The 11,597-nt window shown below is 36.6% G+C and overlaps 1 protein-coding gene across 2 annotated transcripts in view; it reads right to left on the reverse strand.

The window, feature by feature from the left end:
- LOC120775296 (E3 ubiquitin-protein ligase highwire) overlaps window positions 1-11,597 on the reverse strand; it is a 163,520-nt gene that overhangs the window by 108,328 nt on the left and 43,595 nt on the right. The gene's annotated exons all lie outside the window — the stretch shown is intronic.

The raw sequence follows: 11,597 nt of genomic DNA on the forward strand, positions 1-11,597 counted from the left end.
TCATGCGGAGACTCGTTGCATGCAGGACATACATTTGGTATGTCAGGGTCTATTCTGGATAAGTAGATGTCGTTGCAGTCGTATATCTCTAGTGCTACCAATCACATTGTGAAAATAATGAAGAAATTCCTTACATTTTGAAATTTAAAAAAGGGAAGAATGCCACTCAAGCCACCAATGTAATTTGTGAAGTTTACGGAGACGACGCTGTATCAGTTCGTGTAGCACAACAATGGTTCGCTCGCTTACGTTCTGGAAATTTCGATTTACACTGATGAAAGTTTCACATTGATGGATTAATGTCCACAAATTATTCAAAGAGGGTCGAGAAGGCATTGGCGTCGAAACCACGTCCAGGACAGCCATCAACAACATCAAGTGATGATCAACACGTCAATAAAATAAAGGCATTGGTGCTTTAGAATCGACAATAAACAGTCAGTAGGATCAGTGAAAACCAATTTGAAAGATCATTTGGGCCTAAGAAAAGGAAAACCACGTCTGTGGTCATCGTCATCGGTTTAGGATGTCACGGAAACCAATTTTATCGGTCTCGTTATTAGAAACAAAGCAAGAAGATAGTCGCTCACAGATTTGAAATGGAAGTTAAGAAATCAAGTTATTTTATTATTACGAATTAATTTATCTTTATTTCTATAGGGGAAAACATAACAATAAAACACGAAATCTCTTAATTATTGAGTTTTTGGAAAAAAATCCGGATATTGAAAGATATTAGATTTACAAAACATAATAAACGTAATTTAACACCCAAATGCATCTTTAATCATTCGATAATTGTTATCTCTTAAAATCTTTCTTTAATTCGGTACTCATTAAAAACTTTAAGAAGATTGCTTCTAAATGTATTAATTTGCAAGTTTTGTCACATTAGTAAACAGCTGGTTCGAAAATAGTTTTGCGTATGTTCGAAAAGCGGAATATCCAAACAGATTCTGTGACACCATTGAAAATCAGAATTGGTTTGCAATTCTGACAGCTAAGCAATTCCGTCTTGGATTACAACACCCCTGCTTCTTTGAGTGTTATGTGTCATTAGCGCGAAGCTATTCGTAAAAAGAGGACGGAATTATGGGCCGACAACTACTGGCTTTTGCAGCGCGATAATGCCCTTTAACTCTGTGTGGCTTCAGCCTATTCATCAAACTCTAACGACCGCCTCAGAGAAATCATTAAATGTAGACAATAAACGTGAATCTCTACGCGATTTGAAGGCTATTCCGGAAATTGACTTAAACAATTGTTTCGAGGATTGGAAAAAACGTTAGCATAACAATATTTTGGGGCCAAGTGGCATTACTTTGAGGGGGACGACATAGATTTTGAAGAATAAATTAAGAGTTTTAAAATTATGAACAAAGTCTTACTATTTTTTGCTCATAGACTACATCTTGACCCGGCACACATAAAACAAATATTTCTAAAGTCACCTGCCTGCTACGAAGAATCCGACTTGATTGCAGCTTGGGGGAAAAAACTATCGCCAATCACAACCAAAGCTTATAATTTACTTACAAAGCACATAGCTCACATCAAACTTGATATAGAAAATCCCATCCCTGACTGAAACCAATATTTTTCAGTTATCGATGCGAACTTTGAGATTAAATTTCCTCAGCAAAAGTACTAATTAGTCAAGAAATTTTAGAAAACTCCACACTTTCAATTTATGATTTAGAACCAAATTTCCTCTTCAAGTTTCGAATGCCACTTGAGGTTTCGTCTTACATTCGTCCTGAAACTCAAGACATAATTGGAAACGCATACAAATCTGATTAGGGTTTATTCGATTTCTTTGTCGGAATGTTTTAATAAACAGATCTTAGACGACGTCTAAGATAGTAAGTATATAATTTTCATCATTTTACTGAAATCGTTTCGAACTTGAAACTTTTGAATGGTGATAAAGCATTAAATTCGTCACAGTGCCTATAAAATGCATGCTAAATCTGCTACTTCATAGTCGCGGCAGTTTACATGACACTTAAGGGGTCCAATTTAAAGCTTGCGCAAACAAGTGCTTAATCACCACGGTGTTGCAAGTGATATTAAAAATTTACCTGTCGGCGGTTATTAATTGATTAAAAATTTCATGAAGTGATTTTCATATCTCCGCGTAATCTGTATCCATTAGAAGCTGGTTAGCCTTCTCTAGTACTTAGCAGTAGCCAACCAGAAACCAGTCAATAAATAGTTAACAGCGGCAAATTCGTGAAACTTTAAAACCACTTTATATTTATTATCATATTTCGCCACTAGTTAAGTGACGAGTTCTAACTCACCGCAGACAACGCATAAGTATAAAGCTTTGGTCCAGAACGGCGAACGAATTTTGAGATACTGTGAGCATTTTAGATTTACATGCGACGTGACGCTAAAAGTGGCATTCATTCATTTAGCACACGCTGCAATGCAGATCTGCATACATATATAGTATATATTGCATATATAGCATATCAACAGTCTGGATAAAAAGTACCCATAGGATTTGAAACAATTCAAGAAAAGAAAAGAAACGCAAGTAAGAGGGAGAGATGTGAGATTAGGAAAAAGTATTATCCATATTGCTAAAAGCAGATTTCTCGTGAAGCCACATATAATCCCACTTGGACTGCTAGAGACTTGTCTCTTGTGATGCCCAGAACTACTAGGTTTAGATCAAAACGATCGTCGCATTTCGACAAAACGCCTGGTAGCTCAAATTTATTGAGGCGGCTAATATCAAATCCAGCCAATTCGCCGGGTTCGAAAAAGTATGGCAACCGAGACGCTTCCACCTTATTCTGTCGAAAGCCTGACATCACAGACACTTTCGTGTCTAAATATTACCACCTCATCTTACTCATAGCAACTTTTCCTCCAAATTCTTTAGCCTCACCGTGTAAATGGGGCAGTGTCTAGTGGTTACGATGTTAGTCTTGCAAAAAGCTAACAGTTCAGTGGATCTCTTACGTTCCACTCTAGTTTGTACTGGTTGCTGACCAACGTTTACTGAGCCCGAGCGGAACCCCTAATAGAATTTGGGTATAGGTGACTTCTCTTGCAAATTCATTGGCTGTACGATTTCTGACAATTCCGCTGTAGACTTGGAGCTTGGTGCTACTACTCTTTTCTCCAGCAATACCAAATATCTCTCGGAGTTACGTGTGCGGAGAATCCGTTAAGAGTGTTACAAGTTATCAATCGAATTGAGAGATTGTGTACGTAGTGCACCCCAGACGCTAATGAAAGCCGCTCACTTAACGCGTTCAAGCTGTTTAGCTAATGTGGCTTTCCTGATCGCCTTCCACCAGATAAATAAAGCCAAGGCACAACTTTTGGTGAGAGACTTCACTGCTTCTCATTACTTATTTTACAATAATTTAAAACAACCAATGCCTTTCTAAAACTGTCGTCAACATTGGGCTTCCATGTTAGTTTTCTATCAGGGAAGAGGCCCTTATCTTTTTGACAGGTAAATTAAACAGTTCTGTTTTATTTGGATTGACACCTAAGCCGCTTGTCTTAACTCGTAAGCAGTATCCAAAAATTTTCCTTAACCATAAGCATAATATCGTTCGAAATCATGTATTGGAGGGTCAAACATCCAAAGGCAATCCAGAACTCTCCTACCAAAACAATTTATATGAAACATCTCACAGAACACTGCGAATGCGCTAAGAAAATATAGTAAAGTTTAAAGTACTTGTAAATCAAAGCTTCACTATTTCTCCCTTTCAAAGCGATATAATCGTCAAAGTGTCGTCAACGAGGTTACCTTTTGATAATATAAGTATTCAAGAACCAGACTTCGCGAATTGAGGCTGAATAGTTAAAATATTATATATAGTTGGTGAAGACACGCAGGTGGATAAGTACGATATGCCAGTATCCTCAGCTCTAAAAACACTTAGTCAAATTTGTCAAAAATAAGGATTAGATCTTATACATATCTATTCTGTTACAGATTTAAAACAGTTTCACAAATGGAGCCACAAGCTGAATTAAAAGCAGATATCTGAATTCTGCCTATATTTTTAAATTGAAAAAACTAAAATTTTTCTTGTATAATTTCCAGAACTTGCTGCACAGTACTTTATAGGTATATAAGGCTAATACGCAACGTAGTCTTAATGCAAGATGTTCGGCAAGATTTTCAGAATTACAGCACTCAGCAATATTTTAGTGGAAAAGACAAGTGTTTAATGGATTGAGTGGCGGCACAAAATGCCAACTACAAAAGTACTTATTGCTATGGCTGAAAAATTAAGTTTGCAAAAATTTAGGTTCGGCCCAAATCGTATAAATACCCAGTGCATGCTGATTTTAATATACATATGTATGTGCAAAAAGCTTTTCTTTCGATTTAGCTTGATTTTACATAACTGTTACTCCTTTAGCTTTAGGAATACCTGCCCGATTCTATCGCTTCGGTATCTCAAATGAAATATGAAGGGAATTTGACAACTTGTATAGTATATTAACCTTATAGCGATACCACTATTGTCGTTTAGTAGATCACAATTTTTTCGTAAAATAAACTAATAAATTGATTTCGGAAATTCAGAGGACTAAGGTCCATTGTATTCGGAGCTACATAACGCCCCGTAAACTGAAGTGTATTTAACGATAGCGATCGTCATCGATCGATCATAATTTTCAACACATTCCGTAAATATATTAGAGACCAAGGAAGGGATGATCTAGTGGACTTAGTGAAAAAGATATATTTAAAATGCTCAAGGCTTCAATTAAGGGGTTATATACACTTGAGAATTTCAAACATATGTATATTTGGATATAATCCCTTAGACGAGTTTTTCTATAAAATCTTTTGTCAAAGCTGTGCACAGGGTTTAAACAAATATAAAGAATCGGTGATAAAATTTGTTTCAAGTTTTGTTAAAATTTTTAATTTGCAAGCATAAAAGCAAAAAAAAAAAAAATACATTAATAACAAAAAACGAGTTTTATAACCACAACAAGGACTGAAAATACGAGTTTAAGTACTTTTCATAGTCTTGCAACATGTTGCTACAGAGTATAATAGTTTTGTTCACCTAACGGTTATACGTATCACCATCAAATCGAGATAGGTAAACATCGGATGGTAACCCCGCTCACTCCCGACATAACAGTACTGTTAAAAGCTGCTTAAAGCGCTATAAATCAATACATTAAATTTTACACGCGCGATGGTATTGACACTGCTTTCATGGAGCCGGCCGATAGGCGTGGCACCGCCCACTTTTAGGTGAAAACAGATATCTCGAGCCTGTCTGACCGATTCTTTATCTGATTCTTTTCTTTCGGGTGTACAAATCAAGAAGCAATTATATTAAGGGGTCAGTAGGGTAATCTGGCCTGTTTTTATGACATTTTTTTTCATAGAAATTTTTATTCTACAATAGAACTTTTTTCACATATCATGAAGTATATATATTTGATGACATCTGTCGGAAAAACGGCTGGGTGAATGAGATTCGGTTTTTCACTGGCGAACACGATTTCTTATGTTTGGATCATCTGAAACACAAAACACAATTTATTCCTAAAAAGTACGTGAATGGTTATCGTCCCTATTAGAATCATGAAAAAATGTTGATAAATAAAAAGTAATTATTTTTTTTTTTAATTTTTCCCAATTTTTTTTTTTACATAAATTTTGTCATAACATTGTCAATAAATTATAAAAACAAGAAAAAACGTTAACTTCGGCTGCACCGAAGCTAATATACCCTTCACAGGTGCATTTCTTTTAGTAACTATGTGTTCCGTTTGTGTGGAAGCTATATGCTATAGTAATCCGATCTGAACAATTTCTTCGGAGATTACATTGTCGCCTTAGAAACAAATCTATACCAAATTTGGTGAAGAGGCATTGTCAAATGTGAAAGTTTTCCATACAAGAACTTGATTCCGATCGTTCAGTTTGTATGGTAGCTTTATGCTATAGTGAACCGATCTGACCAATTTCTTCGGAGATTACATTGTTGCCTTAGAAACAAATCTATACCAAATTTGGTGAAGAGGCATTGTCAAATGTGAAAGTTTTCCATACAAGAACTTTATTCCGATCATTCAGTTTATATGGCAGCTATATGTTATAGTGGTCCGATAATGGCAATTCCGACAACTGAGCAGCTTCTTGAAGAGAAAATGACGTTTACAAAATTTCAAGACGATATCTTAAAAACTGAGGGACTAGTTCGTATATATACAGACGGACGGACGGACAGACAGACGGTCACTGTTAAATCGACTCAGCTCAACATACTGATCATTTATATACATATATACTTTATAGGGTCTCCGACGCTTCTTTCTGGGTGTTACAAACTTAATATACCCTATTCAGGGTATAAATATAGGGACGATAGTCAGGCGTTTTGTGAACATTAAAAAAAATTAAGCAAATCGGTTGAGTAGTTCGACCGGAATCCTGTCCGCCAGTTTAAAAAAGTGTGTTTTGAAAAAAACGCGTTTAAAGTTTGGGTTGTGCACTCCGAGCGCTACGAACGTCGAGCGGTATTATTATTTTTGGGCCTTTTTCGAAACCTTCCGCTGGTAAAGAGGGTTTCTACATTAATTCTAAGGGTATAAGGGAACAGAAAAGCCAAAAAAAAAATTTTTTATTGTAAAAGGATTACCCTACTGGCTCCTTAATACCTTATGGCGCTGTTCAAACCCCTAGGTACCGCATATTTAGAACCCAGTACCTATAGTTGACTTTTTACAGAGCATATTGGTCAATATGTGAGATATGCAATTGAAATTCAGAGAGGATCCTTTCCTGACAATAATAATTCTGTTTATCAAAAACGGCTTGAATCGGGTCAATACTTCCCTGAGCCCCCATTTACCTAATATTGAAATTTTCGAGCTTCCAGGTGACTTTATACCGCATATATCGGCGAATATGTGAGTTATCTTAATAAAATTAAGAGAGATTGTTTTTCTTAAAACGGTGCATCTTTGTGCCTAGAATGAATGAACTCGTGTGAAAACTCGCCCTAGAGCCCATATAACTAACAGGCCTTATGTACCTGAAGGTCCTTCCCTGGCTTTCATTCTTGCAAGTTGCAAGAGTATGAAATGTTCGGTTATACCCGAACTTAGCTCTTCCTTACTTGTTGCAATATTACATTTGTAAAGCTACTTTTGTTGACTACTCCTATTCATCGCCGGCGGCGTAACTTCTACTTTGCTATAAGTGGCCACCAGCAGCTCCGTTTTATCATTTAATTTATTTATGTTTGCTTAATGGTTTTCAATTTGTATTCGATTACATTTGAAAAAAAAGCTTTGCAAAAATATTCATAATAAAACTAAGAATGAATCATGCAGCTTGTGGTGTCAGGTAGCCAAATTGGTAGCCACATACATACATACATATGTTTGTTCATATAAATATATGTAAGTATGTAGTTGTTGTTTATACTCTAGTCATGCGGTGGGCAAGCGCTTTACTAGTTTATTTACATCATCGCATTGGTGTGCTTTGGGGCTATAGCATGCAGAACTTCAAAGCCTATGACAATATCCCAATGTTTACGGTTACCAGAATTGTTTACAAAAATTTTCCAAGAAACGAAATCAAAACGTAAATTCATGATTTTTCTTGAGATGAAAGTAAATCACAATTATAGAAGTAAGCTAAACAGGTAATGGTGAATTCAAAAAATATGTTTCATTGGATTAAAATTGAAAACAATAGGATGACATCAATATACTCCAAAATACTTGTATATTCTATATTGTAGGCTACAAAAAGAAAATTCAAAATTACTTTAGGCAAGTTATAGCACTGGTCTACAGATGTTTTGTTGCCCTAGATATTGGATTGATTTTAGATACATTTGAGACCACAATTTATGAAACTATCAATCATTTTGTAAGATTTGCTCTCGTTTAATTTAGATCTTTTTTCTCATTTTACTTTACATAAATCAGAAATCATGAACCAAATAACTGATATCTTTATAATGTCAGTTTTCGTGCCTTTATGAGCATTTTCCAGTTGATACTCTCTTTTTAAGACCTAACAGTAATCTGCCATCACACCAGCTCCAGCACAACAGTTCCAGCACTTTGATACCATACTTCCATCACTATTAGATCCTAGTTGAACCGCCCTCTCTATTCCTCACTATAATTCCCAAAATTATCCGAAATGTTATACAGATGATTATGGACATAGTTTAACTTGATACTTGTTCCTGTTGCCAGTAAATTTTCGAACATCAACAAAAAACTTTTCCACGATTCACTTTCCAGTACTGTCATAACTTTGGTAAGAGCTGTATCTATCATTAATTGTTGTATTTGAGGACCATCATATATTACAACTTTCAAATTTTCCAGACAAGGTTCGGAAATTGTCGTTAAAATAATATTAGGTTGTCAAAAAAGTCTTGCGGTATTTTCGCTAGTTGGCTCTGAAAGCGCGTAGTTCTAGTTTTATTCGTCGCATCGGGTCATGCTATACCTTTTTGGAAAGCTCATTTCACGCGCTAACACGTGTTTGATTGATTGTCGTTTTTTTTAAGTCGTTCGTGAGTTATAGCGTCGCAAACATGGAGCAAAATAAAGAGGAAATACGGCATATTTTACAGTACTACTAGGATAAAGGCAAAAATGCATCTCAAGCCGCCAATAAAAATTGTGCAGTTTATGGACCCGATACAGTTTCCATTTCCACCGCTCAACGATGGTTTCAACGTTTTCGTTCTGGTGTAGAGGTGGTCGAAGATGCGCCACGCTCCGGAAGGCCTGTCGTCGAAAATTGCGATAAAATCGCTGAAGCAGCCGTAGCATCGGTCAAGAGCTGGGCATGAGTCATCAAAAATTCATTTCAATTTCAATAAAAAAAAAATCGGTAAAAATACCGCTTTTTTGACAACCCATTATATAGTATTTCCACGTCCAACGCTTTGACCGCTTGCTTTATAATTCCTAACTTGACCACATATTAAATCACTGAGTTAATTTCGAGAAAATAACAATAATGCAAATGTTTAACCCGCTTATTCACTTCCATTGGTAAACTGTACCGATATCTGAGTATTCGCCGACATCATTATTTTTCTATGAGAATTTCTTTTTTTCGAAAGTGAGATTTCCAAAGTAAAGTAGGACATTTTGTAGACTTTAATTATAGATACTATAATACTACTTAATTATACATACTTCTTGCATGATTTTTCGCATATTTTTGGTAAGTGGCATGCGAGTAAGGATCAGATGGCATTTGCATGCGCGAAAAAGGTGCATATAACCTTATGACTGGAAAATATTACTTACAAGCTGATATATATCAAAATATTAGATATGTCATTATCTTCAAAATAAGAGCAGATTCAAGATTTTTATGAATAAATATTGTAATCTGGATACTTGAAAGCATCAAAATTTGCCTAAGGTATTCAGGGAAACAAAAAAAAAATTGTTATTGTAGAGATGTATAAGCATTTCTGGCTCAAATAAATTTTAGCCAAGAGGATTATTTTTTGCAGCAATTGGGGCCGTATATAATCAATCATGCACCGAATATTCATTTCCTAGGCGTCAATGATATCAGGCTTATATATTATGTATAGAGCCAGAAGAACACTTTCAGTGAGAGCCCCACTTTTTGCCAATGGCCTTTTTTGCTCTCTCTTGATGGGATGAGCTCTAGCTATTTCACTGTATCCGACGGTTGCAGACAGATTTCTCCCATTTGCGGCAGCAGTGCACCGAGACCACTTTCGACTGCCAACTTGTTACGACGCTGAGATACCATAATTGCTGCATCGTCTGCATCTAGGCAATCACACGGCAGCCACGATCCACACGTTTTTTGAGCAGGTCGTTAATGACCAGGGTCCATAAGAGAGTAGAGAGAGCACCACCTTGTGGGGTTCCCCTACTCAGATTTCTTCGAGCACATACTTTGCCACATTCCGTTTGAGGTTTCCGATTGAGGTTTGATTCAACTCCAAGACTATCCAGAGTAGTAACGACTGCGGGATATTATTTAAAGCTCCCTCAATATCAAGGAAGGTCCCAACAACGAATACCTTAACCCTAATGGCTTACTCAAGCCATGACACGATAGTATGCAGGGCAGTATTTACAGACTTGCCTTTAATTTAAGCATGTTGCGTTCGTGATAACTGGTCTCTCCTAATGCGCCTCCTTCTGTACCAGTCCATCAGTCTCTCCAGAGTTTTTTCGTAAAAAGAAGGAGAGGTTGATGGGCTCTTTTGTCAGTCTGGGTCAAAACACTGCAAGTATCGATGGGAGAGAAGAAGTAGTATATGGCGGAACAAGACACCAGCATTGCACGTGTGCAACAAAAAATATTTACCACTGTCCTCTAAATTAAGAATCAAGTCACACAATGCCTTCTAAGAGACCAAAGGCTTTCCAAAGAAGACATACTAACAATTTTTAAAGATAGATACGATTATATGTTCAAGTAAACTAATTATAGAGACAATAACTCACGGATTTTTAAGTTAGTTGCCGATTATATTTTTAGAAGCTGGTGGCATTCTCTGCTGTCCAAGTGGACAGACACCTGTCAAAATCATCGGCCAGCTTACCTAACCTAACGTAATTTTCCGATTCTATCTTCTCAAATTTAAAAATTTTAAAATTACAATAACATCAAATCTAAAGCAAATCACAAGACTGTTTAGAATGCTCTTAGAATATATCGGGATCTACACAAAAAATATCAATACTAATTAAATATTTTGCTCAGTGTACCAAAAGATTCATAGAGTAAAACTGTTTTTCATTTTCCCCAACGGCTATGAAAAAAAGTGTTTCTAAAGTGTTGCATGTAAAGTGTTGAAATGTGTGACCGCATCTCTCCCCTCCCTGAACTACATATGTACATTTATACATCAATCGAACTAATTGCTTACCTGGGCGGCAACACAACATTCCGCCACATCCCGTGCACCCAACGCTCCGGCTATCTCTTTTATATCTTATTTATTATGCCAAAGCACAATAGTGCAGATTAGAGGAATGTCAGACAAGTCTATTCAATCTATCGAGTTGTGTAATAGGGACTCAAACAAGCAACAAACACACGTAAAACCGCAACGGAACCGCAAGTGGCAAGAGAATAGTGTTTGTAGCATGAGCGGAAACCAAAGTGGACGCAGAGTACAAAGCAAAGTGGAAACATTGAACAAAAGTTGTTTTTTTTTTTAATTTTTTTGTTTTCTATAAAACTTTAGTTTGGAGTGAGGTTAAGAATGGGAGAAGAGCAGCCAAAATGGGTGGCAAGCGACTTGAGAGCGCACAAAACATGCGGTAAATGTAAACAAAATCAATAAATGCAAGCACAAAATGCAACGTGCGATAAATAAACAAACGAAAGAAGTATACATTGATGTCTGAGAGCGATAGAGCAGCAGAGATTGGCTTCGACACATCGCCAAGCGACGCGCTAAGTCGGCAGAGTCGTTTAACACACGATTGTATTAACGCGGAGTGAGACTGAGGTAAGTTGGAGGCACAAGGGTAGGGCGGCAGCGGCTCCAACACCGTTGCTGGCCAAGCTATAGAAGCTTTGAAGCGCGCCAAATGAGCTACAC

The sequence above is a fragment of the Bactrocera tryoni genome, chromosome 4 (genome assembly GCF_016617805.1).
Source record: "Bactrocera tryoni isolate S06 chromosome 4, CSIRO_BtryS06_freeze2, whole genome shotgun sequence".
NCBI lineage: Eukaryota > Metazoa > Arthropoda > Insecta > Diptera > Tephritidae > Bactrocera > Bactrocera tryoni.